Here is an 18,236-nt window from a genome sequence, read left to right as displayed (position 1 = left end):
TTTGCAAAGCACCCAACATGCACTCCGTGTACCAACGGTGCTAATGGTTCTGCTGCTGCATCTTCAGAACGTGCACACGAGTGACAACATACCTTAAGTTTCTGAGGCTATGGATGTCACTCTGGGCCTAGCAGAATGTTTGATTTCATTCCAGGTGAAAAGGAACAAATCGCCTTTAATGGCAGCAGCACCAGCAATAGGCCTCCCTCGCCTTTTCATGTCACTTTCAAACGCATCGTTGATGTTTTTATGGAATTTTATTACATGGCTTGTTATGCAGCAAGAACAACCATGCCAGGTTCTCGGGGATGAGCAGGCGGAGGAGGCTAAGCTGTAATAAGAACTCGTACGCTCGTAGTTTTAATATCTTTTACTTCAAAGCAAGGACTTGATGTGATCTTTCATCATCTCAGCTGTTGTTTACCAGCTTCCTACAGATGCTGTTTGAACTAACAAACCCCACGTTTCCTGGTTGGAGTGAGTAATTCCCTCGATGGTTGCAATCCATTCACTTGGAGGCTTAGTACTCCTGATTGAATGATGCCACTAACAAGAAGGGGATAAACCATTTAAACGTTCAGTATCACCTTTCAGTCAAATAATAACTGGCCAAATTAGTTTGGCTTAGCTTCTCAGCCCTGCTCCTTATTTACTGCTCCCAGGGAAAACGACCGACGAGTCCAGGGCTGTATTTGGGGTCAATTTGCTCCATGTATCAGAAACAGACAGACGTGTTCCTGATACAAGGACTTCTCTTTGGCGCTGATCTGTGAACACTATTTTGCTTCCTACCTGTCTTTTAAATCAGCTGAAATCTAGAAATTACAGATGAGGAAAGAGCTGCAAGGTCATCTATTCTGAGGAGATCAGAGCAAGTTCTTTAGTGCTCGTGATTATAGTGTGAGTATCTGTAATGGAGAAACTAACCGCAGTCGCAGACAGCTTCCTTTTTTTTTTATTTCTTTCAATTTCCTCTACCTCATCCTTTTGTCTTTAAATTTTTTTCCTCTCTCTCCCTTTTCCTCTCTTTTCCTTCCTCTTTCTCTCTTCTTCTTTGTTGGTCAGCCAACAATAGTAGTGATGCTACAGAAGTTAATGAAATTTACGAATGCACAGATAAGTATATAGTAATAAAAATGGGATGAGACATACATGTGCCACATTAGCTCTGCAAGCTGATACTGTTTTCCTTTTGGCAATTACGATGATGCCACACAGGACTTGTTTCTGTCCCTTATATCTGAAAATCCAGCCGAAGTCTTTGTGTTCTTGTATGCATGTTTACAATGGTAGCAAATCATTTAGCTCCAGAGATAACAAAAGCCACGTTCTGGACAGCCAGTCAGACTTTTAGAAGCAGGGCCTCTTGTTCATCACTGGTGAAAATGCATAGCTAATGGTTGTGGCCGTGCTGAAAAATAGTGTGAATTCTCAGCTACCAAACTATCAAAGTGTTACTGTTCTCTTTGCATCTGCTGTAGTTTCCATGGAAATAAGTAGGAGGCATTACTTTCAGAGCAGCCTACGTATCTATACAATTTTACGTAACGTGAGTGCTGTGAAGTTGTGTGATGCTCTGTGGAGTGCAACCATTGCTGCAGGGCCACAGTTCCCCCTGGTTGTCCCAAGCACACTTCTGCAGGCGCTGCTGACTCCCCTCCTCCTTTCCTGAGCATTTATATGGAAACCTGTAAGCTCAGGAACTGTTTGTGCACAGCCAGACAAAATGCCCCTTTTTGGGTGCTAGCAGGTTACAATCAATACCTCATGTTGGTCGGCTCTTGTCTCCAGCGCAGTTTTGCTGAACAGAAGTTTAATTGACCTGAAAAAGAAACCTAGCTGATTTTCAAAGCCGTCAGCACACCTAGTAAAACAAACATTCTGGAGGGCAACTTCCATGTTATTTCTATGCAGAATTTCTGTTTTTTTCCCTTGCCAAGCAGCCACCTCTCAGAGCAAAAGGCAAAGCCACCTCATCAGACTCTACTTTCCTCTAAATATTACCTAATAAAAAAGCATTCTAAAATGAATCAGAGTTTTGCTAAGAAGCAAGTTTGTGAGGAAAAATGATGGAGAATGCTGTTTCAAACAGATCCAAGAATAATTTTTCCACCAGTCAGGATGCTTGGCTACTTAGTCTGCAGCAGAGGCACGGGACCTTTATCAATCACAGAGCCACTTTGTCATTAAATGGAATCTGTGAGTCGCACTGCGATTGAACTCTGTGCGGAATCTGGGAAATAAGGGTCTGATTCTCAGTTACACTGAGGCTCCTTTGTGCACCTACAGTGGCATAAAACCCCCAAGACTTTATTTTGTATCAGATCTTTCATAAAATCTATTCACCCAAAGTGCTTTAGGGTTAAAATTAATTCAGTTAATGAGTTAAATAACTGCCAAGGGAGAGAGAAATTAAGAGTCGTGGGCAAGGGGGAAAAGAGATGCTTCCAGCTGAGTTTAGAAGAGAGTGTGAATGAGTTGAAGGGAAAAAGAGATGCAAAGAAGATGCACCGGCGGGCAAGAGCTGCAGAGGAGAAAGCTCTTATGCCCCAGGGGTCAAATTATATGAAGGGAGGAGGAAGGGCCCTCTTACTGCAGGAGAACTGCTACCAATGGAAGCTGATTTAACGCAGATTACAGATTTCATTTTCGTTCAGCACAGCTAATTGCTGTAAAGTCTGAACAGGTACTGGTCTTCATTTAAATGTTCTTTTACTTCTCTTTTGTGTCTTGATTACTACATATAAATTACTTCTTGTGAGCTAAAAGTAATTTAAGAATCGAACTGAGCATGTGTAGATTTTCCTCCAAACCATTTAATGGTTATTTCTTAGAAAATAACCATTTTCTAAGAACCAAAAGCCCAGAGCTTAGCTGGGCACAGAAACATGTGGACAGGCATCTAGAAGTAGCTAGAAAAGACTTTAATCATATTGAGCACCACATCTTGAAACTCTACTGGAGGCAGGGAGTTTATTTCTCTCTTTCACGTTATTCCTTTGCTGAAAGCTTGAAAAGCTGCTGAGTAGTGTGGCACTGGAAGCTCTGTGCCAATGGCAGATGTTGGAATGGGCTTGTTTAGCTTCTGTCACCTAGATGGGTCAATTAATCTCCCTACAAGTACGCTCCTCTTGGTATTTAGCAAATAAGCTTCTACGGCATTTTGAATGCTTTTGAAAAATGCCCTCTTCCCTCTCCCAAAGTCCTTTTTAAATTTAATTTTATTTTTTAAAATTTCTCCTCCTCTGAGAAGTCCTTTCAATCTTCTGAGCATATCTGTTGGACTCCTCTGGATCTGAACCTATCACTGATCTAGACAACAAAGAATATTTGAACAGATGTTTTTCAGGTGAGCCATTCTTTCTCAATTTTAATAAAACGTCCAACTTCATGCGAGTCAGGATTTCATCCTGAGTGCCTCTGCACCGATAAGAAGCTGTGCTAAATCAGGCTTTACACAACTCACCGTTCCTAGCACGGTTGGGCTGATGACGTTCTTTACGCCTTAAGAAACCTTTGAGGCTCACAAACAGAAGTCTTACATTTAATAGTATGGATACTCAGCCTTGATTGATTTCCCTTGGTTTTATGTCATTGCTCTGTCATGGTGCTGTTATGGTGCAAGAAGGTGCCTTGGAAGCTTGGAGAATAGTAAAGAGAGGCCTGGCTTTGCTCAGCAGAACTTATTCAGGGCTTTAAAAGAACTTTTCAGACAAACTCATCTGACTAAAGTTGGTTTAAAATAAAATAATAAAAACCCAAGTGCCTGATTTGAGGAATGTAAATAAAACACGTTCTGGATATTCTGTTAACTGGTATATAGTCAGCCTTTGGATGATGTAAGAGGGAATTTGCCCTCATTTAATGCTCTCTCTGTGTGAAGTTTGATGCTATGTCCCGAGTTATTGGGAGCTCTTTAAATCGAGGCGGTGAGAATGGATAGTGAGGGAGAGAGCTGTGAGCTTTATTGATTGTATCTGCACAGCATGGGGCTGAAAAGTACCTCCCTTTATGTGTGGGTGGGTTCTGTGTAAAAGCCCAAAGAGGATTCTCCTGAGGCACATTTCTTCCTGAGTCCTGTTTAGAAATTTGGGGGAAGGATTCCCATGTGTTGCAAGTTTGGCTTGAAAAGGTCCTGTGAAAGAGCTCTGTGTAAGACAGACATCCATGAGGGGTTTCCTGCAGGCCCTAGAGTCTGAAAAGAGTCGTGTTCCTATAAATCCTTCTGTGAAACCAGAGGCAAGATTTGGGTTTAACGTGTTGGGTTTGTGCCACTTTGCCATGTCTAAAACTGGAACTGAGTGCCCATTTTGAAGGAAGTGAACCATTAAGATAACATTTCTAGGCTTATGCACTTATCTTTCTCATATGCTCTTCTTTCTCCTCATGAGTCCAACTCTGCTTCCTGACTATTGGTTTTGGATTCTGGTGCATCCTTTTGCTTGATCTGGGCATGTAAGTCTGAGTGAGTTTCTCTGCAAGACTCATGTTCCTCTTGTCTGCGGAGCAGGATAGATAACTTCTGCCTTGAGGGCATGTAAATTTTAATAGCTTAGTCCCCACTTCAGCAAAGCACTTGAGCACATTCTGTTGGAGTCAATGGGATTTTAGTTCTGTGATTACATTGCTTTTGGTGGTCGTAGTTTACCAAATACTTTAAAATCATTGGAGTCGAGATGCTAAAGTACTCTAAGACTTTCATTGCCTGACTAAGTATATATATTTTTTTATGTGTTAGAAGAAAATGGTTTGGATGAGCACTTTTGTTGTTTTCTTATGCAGTAAGTATCACGGTAGCCAGCTCTTTGTCTCAGTGGCTCAAGTGCTGTCTGTGTTCTGCAACGTCCACAGCTGGCTTGTTTCTAACACCAGAGCTTCCAGCTGCAGAGGAGAGCTGTAGAGAAGAGCACTTACAGAAGAATACAAGAGATTCCCAGGAAAAGAAAGAGGAGGCTGTAAAGGAAAAGGCAGTGCCCAGGCAGCTTGTTTATATCACCTCCGAGAGCTGATGGGGTGCTTATCGCGCACAGCACACAGCTCAGTTGTCCAGACAATCGTCTAATTGTCTTTGCTCGGTAAGTAGCAGCCCTGGTGACATTCCAGACCTTGACCTCTGCCCTGTCCAGCGCCAAAAAAGTGCCGTGAGGAATCATGTAACACTGGGTATTAAAGATTGTTGGAAAAGGCCATGAGGTCAGCCTACTGTGGAGTTTTAGCAACAGTGCTGAATGTAGCCGACTCTCTCCCCTTCCTCTTGAGGTCTGGGCTTATTGTATGAGAGGGGTAGGATGGTTCCTGTGCGTAAACATAGAGATGAGGCTGTGCTAGGACCACCTGGGGGCTATGCTAAGAAGGAGAAATGTATAAAGTCTGGGGTTGCTTAGGCATAAATTGGCCTTTTTTCGATCCTTGGTCAACAGATGTGCTTCTAAATATTGCAGCTGGACGCTGTGCCCTGAGATGTCGGAGGGTAAACCTACAAAGAGTCTGCTCGTTAGAGCAGCAGGGTTGTAGCCCCACTGATAACAGTGGTTGTGGTTGAAGGATTCAGGAGGCAGGAATCAGAGCACCAGCCACGGCTGAGAACAGGACGAAGCAGCTGGTGGGATGGCGAAGGCTTGAAAGCATTTGTTTGTGTTAGGAAATATATGGGCTTTCAGGAAAATTTCTGTATTCAAATCTCACGTCTCAAGAAAGGAACCTATGTAGAACCTTTTTTATCTGAGAATTCTTGTGGCTGCTGCTGTTGAAAAATCCAACTTCTGTGCAACCCTGCTTAATAATAGCTATTGTCATTGTAGGAGTTTGATGTTCTATGAAGTATTCCAGCTAATTGCATCAGTCTTTTAAATAAGGAGAAATGAGGTTTTTGGGGCTTTTAAATGAGGTAAAGATATAGAAATTTGTACCAAACTCCTCAAGTGATGCAAACACGTAACTGCTAAAATCAATGGAGTTACATCAGTTTACATCAGTTACACATCTGACTTTGTATTTCCAGGCACGTTAAAGGTGTTAGTGTGCAAATGACTGCAAAAATTATTGCTGAAAGGTTTTACGCTCAAAGGCAGATCAGGTATCTGGTCCAGGGAGGGTACATCCATTGCTGTTAAAGGAAATAAAGGAGAGAAAATTGTGAAGTGTTAACTGATATTTTTAGAAGCTTTATAATGACAGGTCACATTCCCAAGGACTATAAAGTGGCAAATCTAACACCCATTATTCAAGAGGGGCAAAAAGATACTGCAAGCAATTACGGTTTAACACCAGTTGTGGGAAAAATATTAGAAAGCTTTTTACGAGGGTTTGGGAGTGAACAGCTTGAAAAGTGTAATTTGATTAGAGATGGCCAACGTGGGTTTTTGAAGGAGGTTTTAACTAACTCAGAATTCTTGAAAGGTATTGCTGGCATGGGAGACAATGGACTTTGATTGGATGGCGTGCAGTTGTGCTGCAGTTTTGAAGTGGCAAACTGGGATGCTTCTCTTACTTTCGTTGAGCTGTGCTGCTGAACCTATTTGAAATGTGCTTAAAAGGGAGCGATGAGTCCTTCCAGCCAAGTAAGGGGGTGAAAGCCAGGTTTTGTTTTGAGAACGAAATGAAGTGGATTTGTTTTCTTCCTTCTACTTCCTGCTAGTCTTAAAGATCAGCACGCAGGGCAAAGGGACGGAACGTGGAGGAGCTGAACTCGTGCTAAGCTGTGACCTCATGGCAGTTCTGCAGGGAAGGTTCTCTCAGATGAGCTCTTCTGGGTGCGCTGTGATACCCAGCTGCAACTCTGATGCCTTCTTGAGGTCACCCCTAGTTCAGAACGGTGTGACTGTCAGTGGGCCTTTGCTCAGGTACACAGATCTATTTGTGTGAATGACTTTGGAGGTAAAATGCTGCTGTTCTTTGTGTTGCCTTCTAAATTACAGGCTGAAGCTCAGAGAATGTCTCTTGTGGCTTCCACTCTTGCCTTGGCCACTGAACCCATGAAGCTGGCCAAGTTTTCCTGTGCTCCTGTGTGCTCTCAAACCTCCTCTGTAGTGAGCAGGTGGCTGGGACAGGTTCCTGCCACGTGAAATGCAGTGGTAGCACAGCCTGTCCCTGACCTCAGAGTCCTCAAGGCTTCTTCATGCTACTGGGTAGAAAATGTTAATAATAAAATAGCTTTAAATGAAGAAACAGAGGTATCATATTCCTAAGTTACTGAAAAAGCAGTGTAGGACCTGGAACAAGGTTCAATTTATTCTTTTACTTAGATTTCAGAATAGATTCGCTGGTAATTTCAGGGATGAGGCAGAAGTTAAGATACTAATCTGTGCTTTACACTAAATAATTGTTTGGTTATTTGTTATTGTTGTTTTTTCCCCAAAAATATAAAGCATCGTAATAACGAAATGCTTAGCACTTCAGGCTCTGTAGGCACGGTATTCCAAAAGTTACCTGCATTGCAGATGTTCTTGAGAATTCTTCTGTTTAGTATCGCCTTGTGTATATATAAATGTATACACTTTATTTTATTTTTTTCTGGAAGCAGAGGATTTACTGAGGTAGCACTGCTACCCCCTTTAGAAGGGCTCGACTCTGAGGCCAGTAAATGGAGAATGTAGTTTTAATGCAGATAAATATAAAATGCTAAGTCTTGGGGGCAATGCACCAAAAGTGAGACTACATATTAAATGGAAGAGCCGCACAGCATACTGATCAGGGAGGGGATTTAGGGGCTCTGGTAGAAAAGTCCTTCAAGCCATCGTGCCATCATACTGCAGCAGCTGGAAGAAAATACCAAACAAATGGAAAAGAAAGAAAGAAAGAAAAAAAAAAAGTAGCATTGTGTAAAGCATCAGTAGGAAAGAAGAGGAAAATTAAATGGATGAACATCGCATTGTGCCATTTCTTCCTTGAGGCTTCAAAAATATGCTCGTTCCTCATAGGAAGCAAACAATTTGCTGTAGGGGAGAAGTCAGAAACATGGAGTACGGATTCCTCACCTTTTCCTGGGTTTTGGAACAGAAGACAGTCATGCAGCTGATGTTATTTCACCTAGGGAAACAGGGACCAGAGGCCTTCTGTGGTCAAACAGAAGGAAAATGACCCATGTGCAAAGTAATATGGCTTCTGTGTTTAATCGTCAGCAATTAACATACTGCTAATATCTCTTAATATGCAACTCTGCAATTTCAGATCTTCCGTTTCATTTTAACAAACATATTTCCTATAATGCTAGAAAGTGCCTGGCCCTCTGTATGCAGTAAACAGCAGATATGTGGGGAGGAGGAGGTGTTGGTGTCTAATGAGAGTCTGTAGGACTTGTCCTGCTTAATGAGGTTGTTCTAAGACAAAGGTCTTTACGTTTCAGGTGGTGAAAGATGAATCCTCATTCCTGAAAACAAAAGAGCTAATACAAAATGGAGGGAAGGCTGGAGAAGGCAGTGGGGAATCAATAGAGCTGCTAAGGGGCTGGATTGCTTACATGGGTCAAGTCAGTTAACCTCTTTTTTTTTTTTTTTTTTTTTTTTTTTCTAATTTCTTTATGCTGTTATCAGCACACAAGGAAGAAATAATACCCTTCTTCTTACAAAAATATGCCTTGGGATGCTTCAGTGATATGTGTCATGTTAGGTGTAAAACTACCGACAAGGTTCAGGAATAGGGGAACAGAATGAAGTCTTGGCCCTCGTTTCTGCTTGTGTGCAGCAAACTGATTTCTGATTCTTATTTCATTCAGCCTGCCCCTAAATACCTGCAACAATGGGTGCTGCTTTTGTTTTCATCCGTAGAATTCTAGTACTTGACATGTGTTTATTATTGTTGCCTGGATAGATTCTAATGTCAGGCTTGTTGCTTGTGTTTATCCTATTCTCCTTGAGATCAGACCTTTGCCTGGACGTGATATAGCCAACCCTTGCACCAAGGAATCTGTTATATAAGCAGATGGAACAGCTGTAAGAGGATAAAGAGAAACTGAGGTACATATGGCATTATTAGCCATGTGCAACAGGTCTCGTGGTGGGGTTCAGCACAGAGCCTTGGTCCTTGCACTGCAGTATGTCAGCCTGCGTGCTATCCACCAGGTCAAAAATGTGATTCTTTGTTGTGCAGAGGTACCCATTTGGGGATGGAATAATTGGAATATTGGATCCAGAATCCACAGGTTCCATCTTTAGACTGAAAGTACTTTCTCAATTTGATGGCAAGTTCTTTGGGGCCGATGATTGCCTTCTGCTTTTAGTAATTATAAACACCTTAACACAATGGAGTCATGGTCTGTGGCTGGCTTCCCAGGTGCTGTGCAAATAATGACTGCTGCACTGAATTGCCACGTCCTGCAAGGAAATGGTCAGGAGATGTTGAGAAAGCATTTGCTTATGTTATTGTAAAAACAGAAATGTTTACTCATTATATTTAAATTGGTTTGGATCATTGTGGATGAAAGTGAAACGAGATATAAGCCTGCAATGACATGCATAAATACATAATTAAGTATATTTCCTTTCCATATGGAGGGGATTAGCTTCCCTGCCTCAGCAGGGAGTTGCTTTATTTGGTGTCTGCTTTGGTGTCCCTTTCTTTCTGACAGCTTACAGAGGTACACTGAAAGGGAATTTCACTCGCTGCCTAATGAATGTTGGAATAAGGACTTTGAGGCCATGTGGAAAAGAATAAGTGATTGCCTCAGAAAACAGAAGTTTAGGGACCTTAAGGGCTGTCCTATTATTCTGACTTCTCTTTTTGACCTTAAGTGGGCCCTATGGGATGATACTGCCCACCTTACCAAGACTTATTGCTTAGTCATAAATCGAGACAGAGAGAGAGAGAGATGTGTCTGGTAAATGCTGAAGTGTCAGCAAAAGCTCCTTAACTTGGGTTTCATAACTTGAGAAATATTTTATCACCCTTGTGAGCCAAACCTCTGAAAAATCAATGGAACTTGAGAGTTGCCTGTATTGATCTGAAGGGCTGAGCTGTATTGAAATATTCATGGCTGTGTGTGTGTGTTTGTATATGTGTGGTTGGGGGACCGAAATGTAGGTAGCTTTCAGAGGATGAAACGCGCTCATTTTTCATTTAAGCTAGATTAAGACTATTAGGTGAGTTGCAGAGCAGATATTTAAAAGGGAATGAATTTGTTGGTCTGAAAACAAGGCTTCTGCATTCTCCTTGCTATTATTTTTCTTAAATGACAAAATGCTAGGAGGAAGAAGTCAAGGAGATCTGATAAAATTAGCACCATGTTCTCTTGGGGATCTCCGGGCTTGCTTTGTTTGCAAAGCCAATTTGGACACTGCGTCTTTGATCTTCACTTTCAGTATTTGAGCAGGCATGTTTAGTATCACTCATTTCACAGGAGATTTGGGATCAAGTTTCTTCAACAATCTAAAAAGCAGTACATTAGAAAGGGAATTGTCTGCCAGTCGTCTTAGAATCTCAATACCCTTGATACTAATTTGATGTGATGCATTTCACCAGATGTCTACCTGAACGATGTTTTATGCCCAAGAGGTTTGTGCTACTGTAGGGTATTAAACGTGGCGTTTCTTCCAAGAGCAATCGAATGAAAAGCAACCGTAATTTTTAATCTGCATGTAGGTGTGACAGGGTACAAATATCTGGGAGGAAAAGAGTTCGTCAGGCAGGATTCAAAAGAAGGCTACAACAGAACTGTAAGAAAAATTGCTGCCAATAGTGCTTAAGAAATAAAAAATAATAAACTTGTAAGTGTATTTAATGGTTTGGTATATCAGATCAAACCCTGAGACCTGCCATCTAAATGTTATTCCTTTTTAAAAGAAAAAGTTAAGAAAAATTTCCAAAACTTTCCTCTGAGTAAAATGAAAGGAGGAAAAAACACAGTTGCCGTTCTTTATTTATTTGCATTCCTCAATGGTAAACTGAATGTTTAAGCAACTGACATCAAAGATTTGATTTCTCTGAAGCTAAAAAGCCTATTAATCACAATTTTAAAGCGTTCTTTAATTACTCTGTAATAAAATGACACGCGCAGAGCGGGAGGAAAGATTGTGTACTTTTAGAGTTCCTCGTGCTTGTTTGTGTTTCAAATCTCTCCGGAAATCCTCACTGATCCCTCTTGCTTCTGCTGCTTAATTCCGTTCTACCACCACAGCTATTGTTCAGCACTGAGCTCTGTTAACCATCTGCAACTACTGAGAGTGCAGGTCTGGTTTCCCAGCCAGCCCCCAGATCCACAGCAATGGAAACCTCATCCTTGGAGAGGCTGTGAAGAACCTTGACTGCTGTCAGCCCCCAGCTGTGATGGTGCTAAAGCCCTTTGCTTAGCAAATGGGGTATTTAAGCTGCTGGGACCACTCCTGTAGTTGAAGTTTGAAGAGCATCTTGGTACATTGAGCCTGTATTTTGTTCTGGGAAGACTTTGAATCCCTTTCTAAACAGCAAACTGGGAGATAAAGGACCAGTAGATGGTGCTCAAGATTGCATAGCACAGGGCTTAGTCACCCAGGGCCTCCTCCTTGGCTTTACATGGCTGGGTTTAGCATTGAAAATGACCTCTTAACGTAGGCATTGAAATGAAGAGATAAGTAAGAGACACGAAAGAGTTTAGTTGACACTTGGTGGAATGGGACATGTCAGAGCAAAAGTAGCCATAGGGAAAAAGACAAGGTAAGTCTGTGTTTACTCTCTATAGAGTGTATAAATGTTGTAAATGAAGGAGAATGAAAAATTAAGTCAAGGTGACTACAAGCTCCTACTTCTACGTTGAGTTAAGTGTTGGTGGTGGTGGTAGAGAAAAGTTTGGAGATAAGAAACAAAGCCCAAAGACTAAAAAGTCAGAGGCCTTACTTACTTCATTGAGACCATTCATTAAACTAGAAACATCAATTGAAGGCAAGGAAGCAGACGAGAAAGATGTGAAACCTCTCTGAGCACTGTTAAAGTTTCCTCTTCCTGGTAGGAGATGCAGAGGCAGGTGGATGTCAGGAGCTGATCTGGGCTGGTGTGTTTGGTGCATGAATTGGCTGCTAGTGCAAAATTCAGCCAAGTGGTAACGTTCCAAGTTGATCTGTTTTCAGATCCAGACAGTTGTTAATGAAACAGTTGCAGTTTTGTTGACAGAACATTAATTACTTGATCTTAGGACTTGGTAATTGCACGGGCCCCCTCTGTATACATCACTAATTACATTAGCAATTATATGGCATTTTAAAGACAAAGAAATGACTACAGCAATTGCAGTGTCATAGGGACCCTGCTGGTAAATTTCAATCAAGATCCTACAGCCTCAGTGAAGTGTTGGGATAACTCCTACATCTGAGTCTGGCAGAAGCATCGTCTGGCTGGATGTGTTGCTGCGGCCACTAGAACCTGATGGGCAAAGTAGGGTGCTTGAATTTCTCTTCAGGATGAGTTACATCCTCAACACTGATATGAAGCATTCTCCAAAGCCTACTTGCTGCTGGAAATATTTCTTTATACTGTTGGCTCTACTAATCCTAGAAATAATTATCATATCTTGCAAAATGGTATTGTTTTGTACAGTTCTGATTTATTTATCTTAATCATGGATGCCTTTTTGAAAAGCTTGATAGTGTTTTTAAGGATCCTCCTCTTTAAATTAGCAGACCAGGGAGTTACTTAAGAAGCCGACGTTCCTCTGCCTCCAGAAGTTGGAGATTTACAAAAGACCTTCAAAATCAGAGTAGCCGTAGGCATGAGAATGGACAACACACCATTATTATAGAATATGACGGTAAGTATTTAAGTCAAATTGCTGCAAAGAACCTTAATTCAAATAAGAAGTACTTATGTATGGAAATAATGTAAGGAAAGACACATTTCAGTTATTTCTTCTTCCTGTCCCACCTCCCTGTGCTTTCCATCTCCTGATAACTGTGTTGTCAGCATGAAAAATGATTGTAACGTCCCTGGGTCAGGAATTGGCTTCATTACTTGTTTATATATTGCCCTCCATGGTGGGCATGGATTCTCAACCCCTCATATGCCATTGTCTTGTAAGCAATGAAGGTGACGTATTCACACTGGGTTGCTGTGCTAGAACAAACAGGAATGGGAGAGAAACCCAATGCTTGTATTTATTTTTCTTTTGTTTTGTAGCTGTGCTTCTGGTTTGCAGGCCAGAGGGGAAAGCAATTTTATGGGCAGATCTATCGATGGCACAAATTGGTGGTACTTCACTTGGTCAGGTTTGTGATAGCTGAGGATCTGGCCCACATTTTGTCAAGTTTTCAGCTTGTGAACAGAGCCAGGTGGTATTATTACCTACAGAGAGTTGCTGGCTGATGCTGGCTATTTGTTCCCCAGTTCTTCTCTCTCGTTTTGCCATTCCTCAAGTACTATGGAAGGTTGGCAATTACAAAACAGACAAAAGGCATGCAGTCAGCTGCATTCTACACACCATGCCGTGTGTAGAAACCTACTTCATGAACTGCTGTTCAATAGGAAGTCCTTTATCACAGGACCTAAATGCGGGGTGGTGGCTGTGGCTAAGAACAACTCTTTCCTGAAGTGTGAAAGGTAATTACTTACTTCCTCTGGTCTGTTTTGTGGTCAGCACGCTGTAGTTGAAGTCTGCTGGATATTTTTTTTTCTCACCTCAGTACTGAAGAAAGGGCAGACTTGTTTCATCTCAATAGGAGGAAAATGTTGTGACATTGTTTAACCTGCAGCCAAAGATGTGATCTTATTGGACCAAAATGTGTTTTTCCAGGGAAGAAAAATCCCCATTTCAGACCAGCATCACATTAAAGCTTTGATCCAGGTTTAGTATGGTAGCTTTGAAGCTCCCACTAATTTTAATGGTGTCAGGATTTCACTTTCTCATCACAGACTGACCTACCAACTTTTATTCAAAACTGAGTATTGACAGCTATGTGGGATTGAGCTTAAGGCTACGGACAAGAATGAAGTGGGATGAGTTTCCCCAAGCAGGCATGCTGTAGAACTCACCCAATAATAAAAATAGCATTCTGCATCCATCTACTATCACAGGAGAAGGAGCTGGCAATGGCCAGGCTTGTGTTTTGTCACCATGTCTTTTTCTGTGATTGTTGTAAACAAGAGGTACCTTAGCACAGCCCCAAGGGAAGCGGGGCAGCAGATATGATTTCCCCTTATCTCCTTATCTATCCTCCACTGGATGGTGTTTGGGTGCCTTCCATTTTGGGATGGGGAAGTGTTGGGTTTCCCACTTCCCCCCATCTACACCAATGTTTGCTGAGCGTTTCTCTGCCACGGTGCTCTGTCTGCACCTCTGCTATGGCCGCCAGCTGTCTGTTTAATCCAGTGCTGCAAGTGGAGTTAATGAGACATTCCTCCTTAACTAACCTGGTGCGATTAAAGCTTCAGATCTTTGCACCTCAACAGCTGTGTGTTGTCACTGAGATAAATATTTTAACTGGTCTGGCAATTCCCTAGCTGCCCTCAGTAAGTGGTTGAAGGAGTGGCTTTTGTTTCCCCATTTATTAAAGTGAAATTCAAGTTCTGACAAAACAACCCTCCAGAAAAAACCTGTGAAGGAAAAACAAGGGTGGGAGTGGGGTTGGTTATCTGCAGGGCTTTTCTTAACCAGAGCACCTACAGGGTGGCTACAACCAGCTGCTCACGTGCAAATCTTGCTGTACCTTCAGTGGCAGCTGATGGGAGAGCTTTGCTTTGTCACCAATATTAGGAGAAAAATTCCTTTGGTGTTCCTGATGCTGTACAAGCTAAAGGCTGTTCATATGACTTGCCTTTCAAAATGGCCTTTTTAATGTGGCAAACATCATTAAACTCTTTCCAGAGCAATCTTACAAAGGAAAGATGAACAAATCAGGCAAGATATTGGTATTTACATATGTTCATCGTGATGATCCTTGACGTTGGGTTTGTTTGTGTTTAACAGGGATTCTCTTTAAGCACAGATATTCTTTGATGATGCCATCTAGGTTACTTGGGGTTGGGGGGAGCTGTGCATATGCTTTTTGAGTTTAGTAGCTAGTATCTTTTCTGACACTCTTTTGCTGGGGTTCTTCATGCATCTCCTTCCCCCATGTAGTGTTTTATTAGGAAACTGCTCACAGGAAATCTGCTCAGACTACAGGACAGCTCCAAAGTGACAGCAATAACCCATCCCAGGCAAGACAATGCAGTACACTGTATTATACAGCATCGGGAGGCAACAGATCGGCAGAGCACAGGAGATCTCCAGGCTTCCATCTGCATAATAAACTTCCTTGCCTGAATACAAAAGTAGGTCGTTGGTACAGACCAAGGCTCTTTCAAAGGAGCTGTTTGTTTTATGGCTGCAGTCGTCACTGAGTGCACTGCTGGGAGTTCACAGGGAGGAAAAAAAGCTGAATCAGGTCTTAAGTAGAATGGGCTCTGTTGAAGGGTGTTGCAGTACAGCAGTGGGCAACTTTGGCATCACTGCCGGGAAGAAGGTCATCTACTAATTGCTTTTATCCCCGTATGACTAATTGAAGCAGATGACCAAAAAAAACCTGTTTTCTTCTCTGCATTTAGTCGATAGTGCCTTACAATTTCAGTTCCTTTCATGGGCATCTGCAGTAGTTTAAAGACTGACACGTATTCTGTCACTTGTTAGGCAAAAAAAGGTCAGTAAAAGGGGCTTTTGTCATTGAACCAAATCTTTATTCTTTCCTGTGATTTCACAGAAGAAAACTAAATATTCCTGGCTTTGGCAGTTGGCTATCATTTCCCAAGGTACTTCTCAGCAGTCCAGTTTTTTGGCATTTTATTTTCCCCTGATAAAATAAAGCCATTTTGCCTTTCTGACCAGCATTCATAGAAAGGGAACACAAATTCCCTGTTTTACACGTGCTTCAGCTGGGATTCGGCAGCCAGGTGTGGTAAAGGGAGAGGTCAGATGAAACCATTACTGCCTTATTCTGTGAATACTATAACCTACAGCTGTCTCTCCCAATTGTGGATGGGCATCCTACAGACCAGCATGAAGGCTTGATCTGAAAAACTGCTGCACAGCACAAAATCCTTATTTTTAAAGAGTTATTGCCATAACAGAGCCTTGAGTGACTCACGAAGATGACAAAGACGAAGAATAAAGCAGACTGGATACTCTGAAATTAAGATAATTCCCCCCCCTTGTTTACAGTACAAAAATTTTATTTTTTTTGTTAGGATAATTTAAAGTTTAAAACGGAAGTAGACATATTCATTTTACAAACAAGATATTCTTCCATAAGTAGGACCATTAAAAACAGTAAACAAAACAAAAAAAATGCTATCTTTACAAAAGCTCTGTGCATAGCAACTTCATACTGAGTGTAACTGACAAAGCAAAAAACAAACAAAACCAAACCAAAAAACTCAACCAGCCAACCCCAAACAAACCCCAAAACTATACAGTAGGGAGAAGTGAGGCCTTAATTTACAGAAGGGAGAAAACGGTCTTTAAAAAACCATGCATATTGGAAGTGTGCAAAGAAATAGGGAGAGTAAGATGCTATACCAAGATAAATAATGAAATAAAATGTACTCTTTCAAAGTTATGATAGGATCTGTAATTACCTATTGCAACACTTTCATCTTTCTAGTGGCAAAAAGGAAAGTCATATGGGAATATTAAACAGCGATAACTAAAAGAGGACAGATTTGCTTCTTACATTGGAAAAAATCCTTACATATATATCTTTTTTTACATTGCCTTTTCCTTTTTGCTGGGTGTTTTTCTACTGCCAATGTCCTCCATTCACGTTCAAGGATTTTTTGATTGTATTTATTTACACATCGTTTCTCTTTGTAAAGCTACTGGTAACTTCTACGCTCATTTCAATACAAGGATTTACACACGAGAGCAAAATTTGTGTTCTAAATCACTCCTATGTTGACTTCTTTCATTCTTTTGGCTCATATCAAACCCCAACAAATTATATCTCAGGCAGCCAGACTTGGTTCTTGTCCCATGAAGAGCACTGGAGGTACCTTCCTGGGGAGGTTTTCTTTTTCATTTTCACAGCTCCCCCAGTTGTGGGACTGACGGAGCTAATGAAAGTGACTGAGATGTGAAGGGAACGTGTTTGTTAAACATGTGAGGGATCAAGGAAGCAAGGTGCTGCATTTCAGCCTGTGTTCTAGAAGTTTGTATCTGGAGTGTTTCCTGCGCATGGAATTTTGAGTATAATTAGGATAAAATTAGAAAGTAGCCTGAAGAGAGAGGGAGACTGGTGGAAAAATGCAATACTTCTATGCACTGGAGCTGCTTGAAAATTTTTTACTACATCAGAGTGGGGTGAACGGAGATGGTCTACTGGAAACAAGTCTGGTAAGACTCATTCTTTTGTATTTCAGGAGTTCTTGGCTTCAGTGCTGGTTGTGTTGCTGACCTCCAGTGGTTGCTCCTTCCTTGATGGCACGAAGGACATGCACAGAACCTGCAGTGTCAATGAACTTGCAACCACGATTAACGGTGAGTGATTTTGTTTCATCTTTTCTGGAATGAGACACTTTTTTTTAGTATCCTGGCTGTAAGACTCTGACTAACTGTATCTGTGCTTCTTAAAAGCACATTATTCCCAGCAAATTTCTTTTTAAAGCTGCTTTAAATTGCTACTTTTTCTGATAAATTGGGCCATGAGTTTTAGAAGACAGTACCCTCTCTCTTCCCTTTCTAAAACATGACATGAGAAGACACCTAACAAATTCCCTCCTGAAATATCAGAGCAGTCAGGAGCAGCACAGAGCTGCTTCCCAATATGTGGATCACCATTAGGAACACAGGAATAGCTCAGTTCCGTTGTCTTTGCAGTCCACTGGCTTCCCTGCTGTGCTGCATTCTGGTTTAGAAACACATCCTGTAAACATGTCTGTATACTAAATACATTTCTCAGAAGGTGACCTGTATGCTTCACCAAATTAAGCTTTGAGGAGGCCCCATTTTTTAGCAGTTTGAACCAGAAGTGCAGTCACAAGAAGTCAGCTTCCCTCCACCAGGCTGTTTACAGGAATGATTTTACACGTTTGCAGAATGCAGTCCTATGCCAAAACCCTGTCTGTAAGGTGGGAGCCTATAACAGTCATACCACACAACACCGAGCCTTAGTCACTAATCGTTGCAGCTGGCTTTGAACCACAGAGACCTTCTAATCTATTACTAATCCAAATTTGCTCCAAATGGCCTCAGCCATTGCTGTCCCAGCCATCCAGTTCAGGATGGACTCAAGATGGAGAACATCTTCTACCATAAATTGTTGAATCACAAAAATACTATTTAACATATTGGTAAAAATACTGGGCAT

General features: G+C 41.5%; 1 protein-coding gene across 2 annotated transcripts in view; it reads left to right on the top strand.

The window, feature by feature from the left end:
* CDCA2 (cell division cycle associated 2) overlaps positions 1-18,236 on the top strand; it is an 89,561-nt gene that overhangs the window by 67,215 nt on the left and 4,110 nt on the right. Inside the window, exons 16-17 of one of the 2 annotated variants that reach the window (XR_014887947.1) lie at positions 12,585-12,712; positions 17,290-17,407. The gene's annotated coding sequence lies outside the window, so the exon portion shown is untranslated. The remainder of the gene's footprint in view (positions 1-12,584; positions 12,713-17,289; positions 17,408-18,236) is intronic. The other variant, XR_014887948.1, reaches the window with a different exon arrangement.

Source organism: Meleagris gallopavo, chromosome 24, assembly GCF_905368555.1.
Source record: "Meleagris gallopavo chromosome 24, MGAL_WU_HG_1.1, whole genome shotgun sequence".
Classification (NCBI taxonomy): Eukaryota; Metazoa; Chordata; class Aves; order Galliformes; family Phasianidae; genus Meleagris; species Meleagris gallopavo.
Note: the sequence above shows the minus strand (reverse complement) of the source record. Positions and strands in the feature narration are given on the sequence as shown.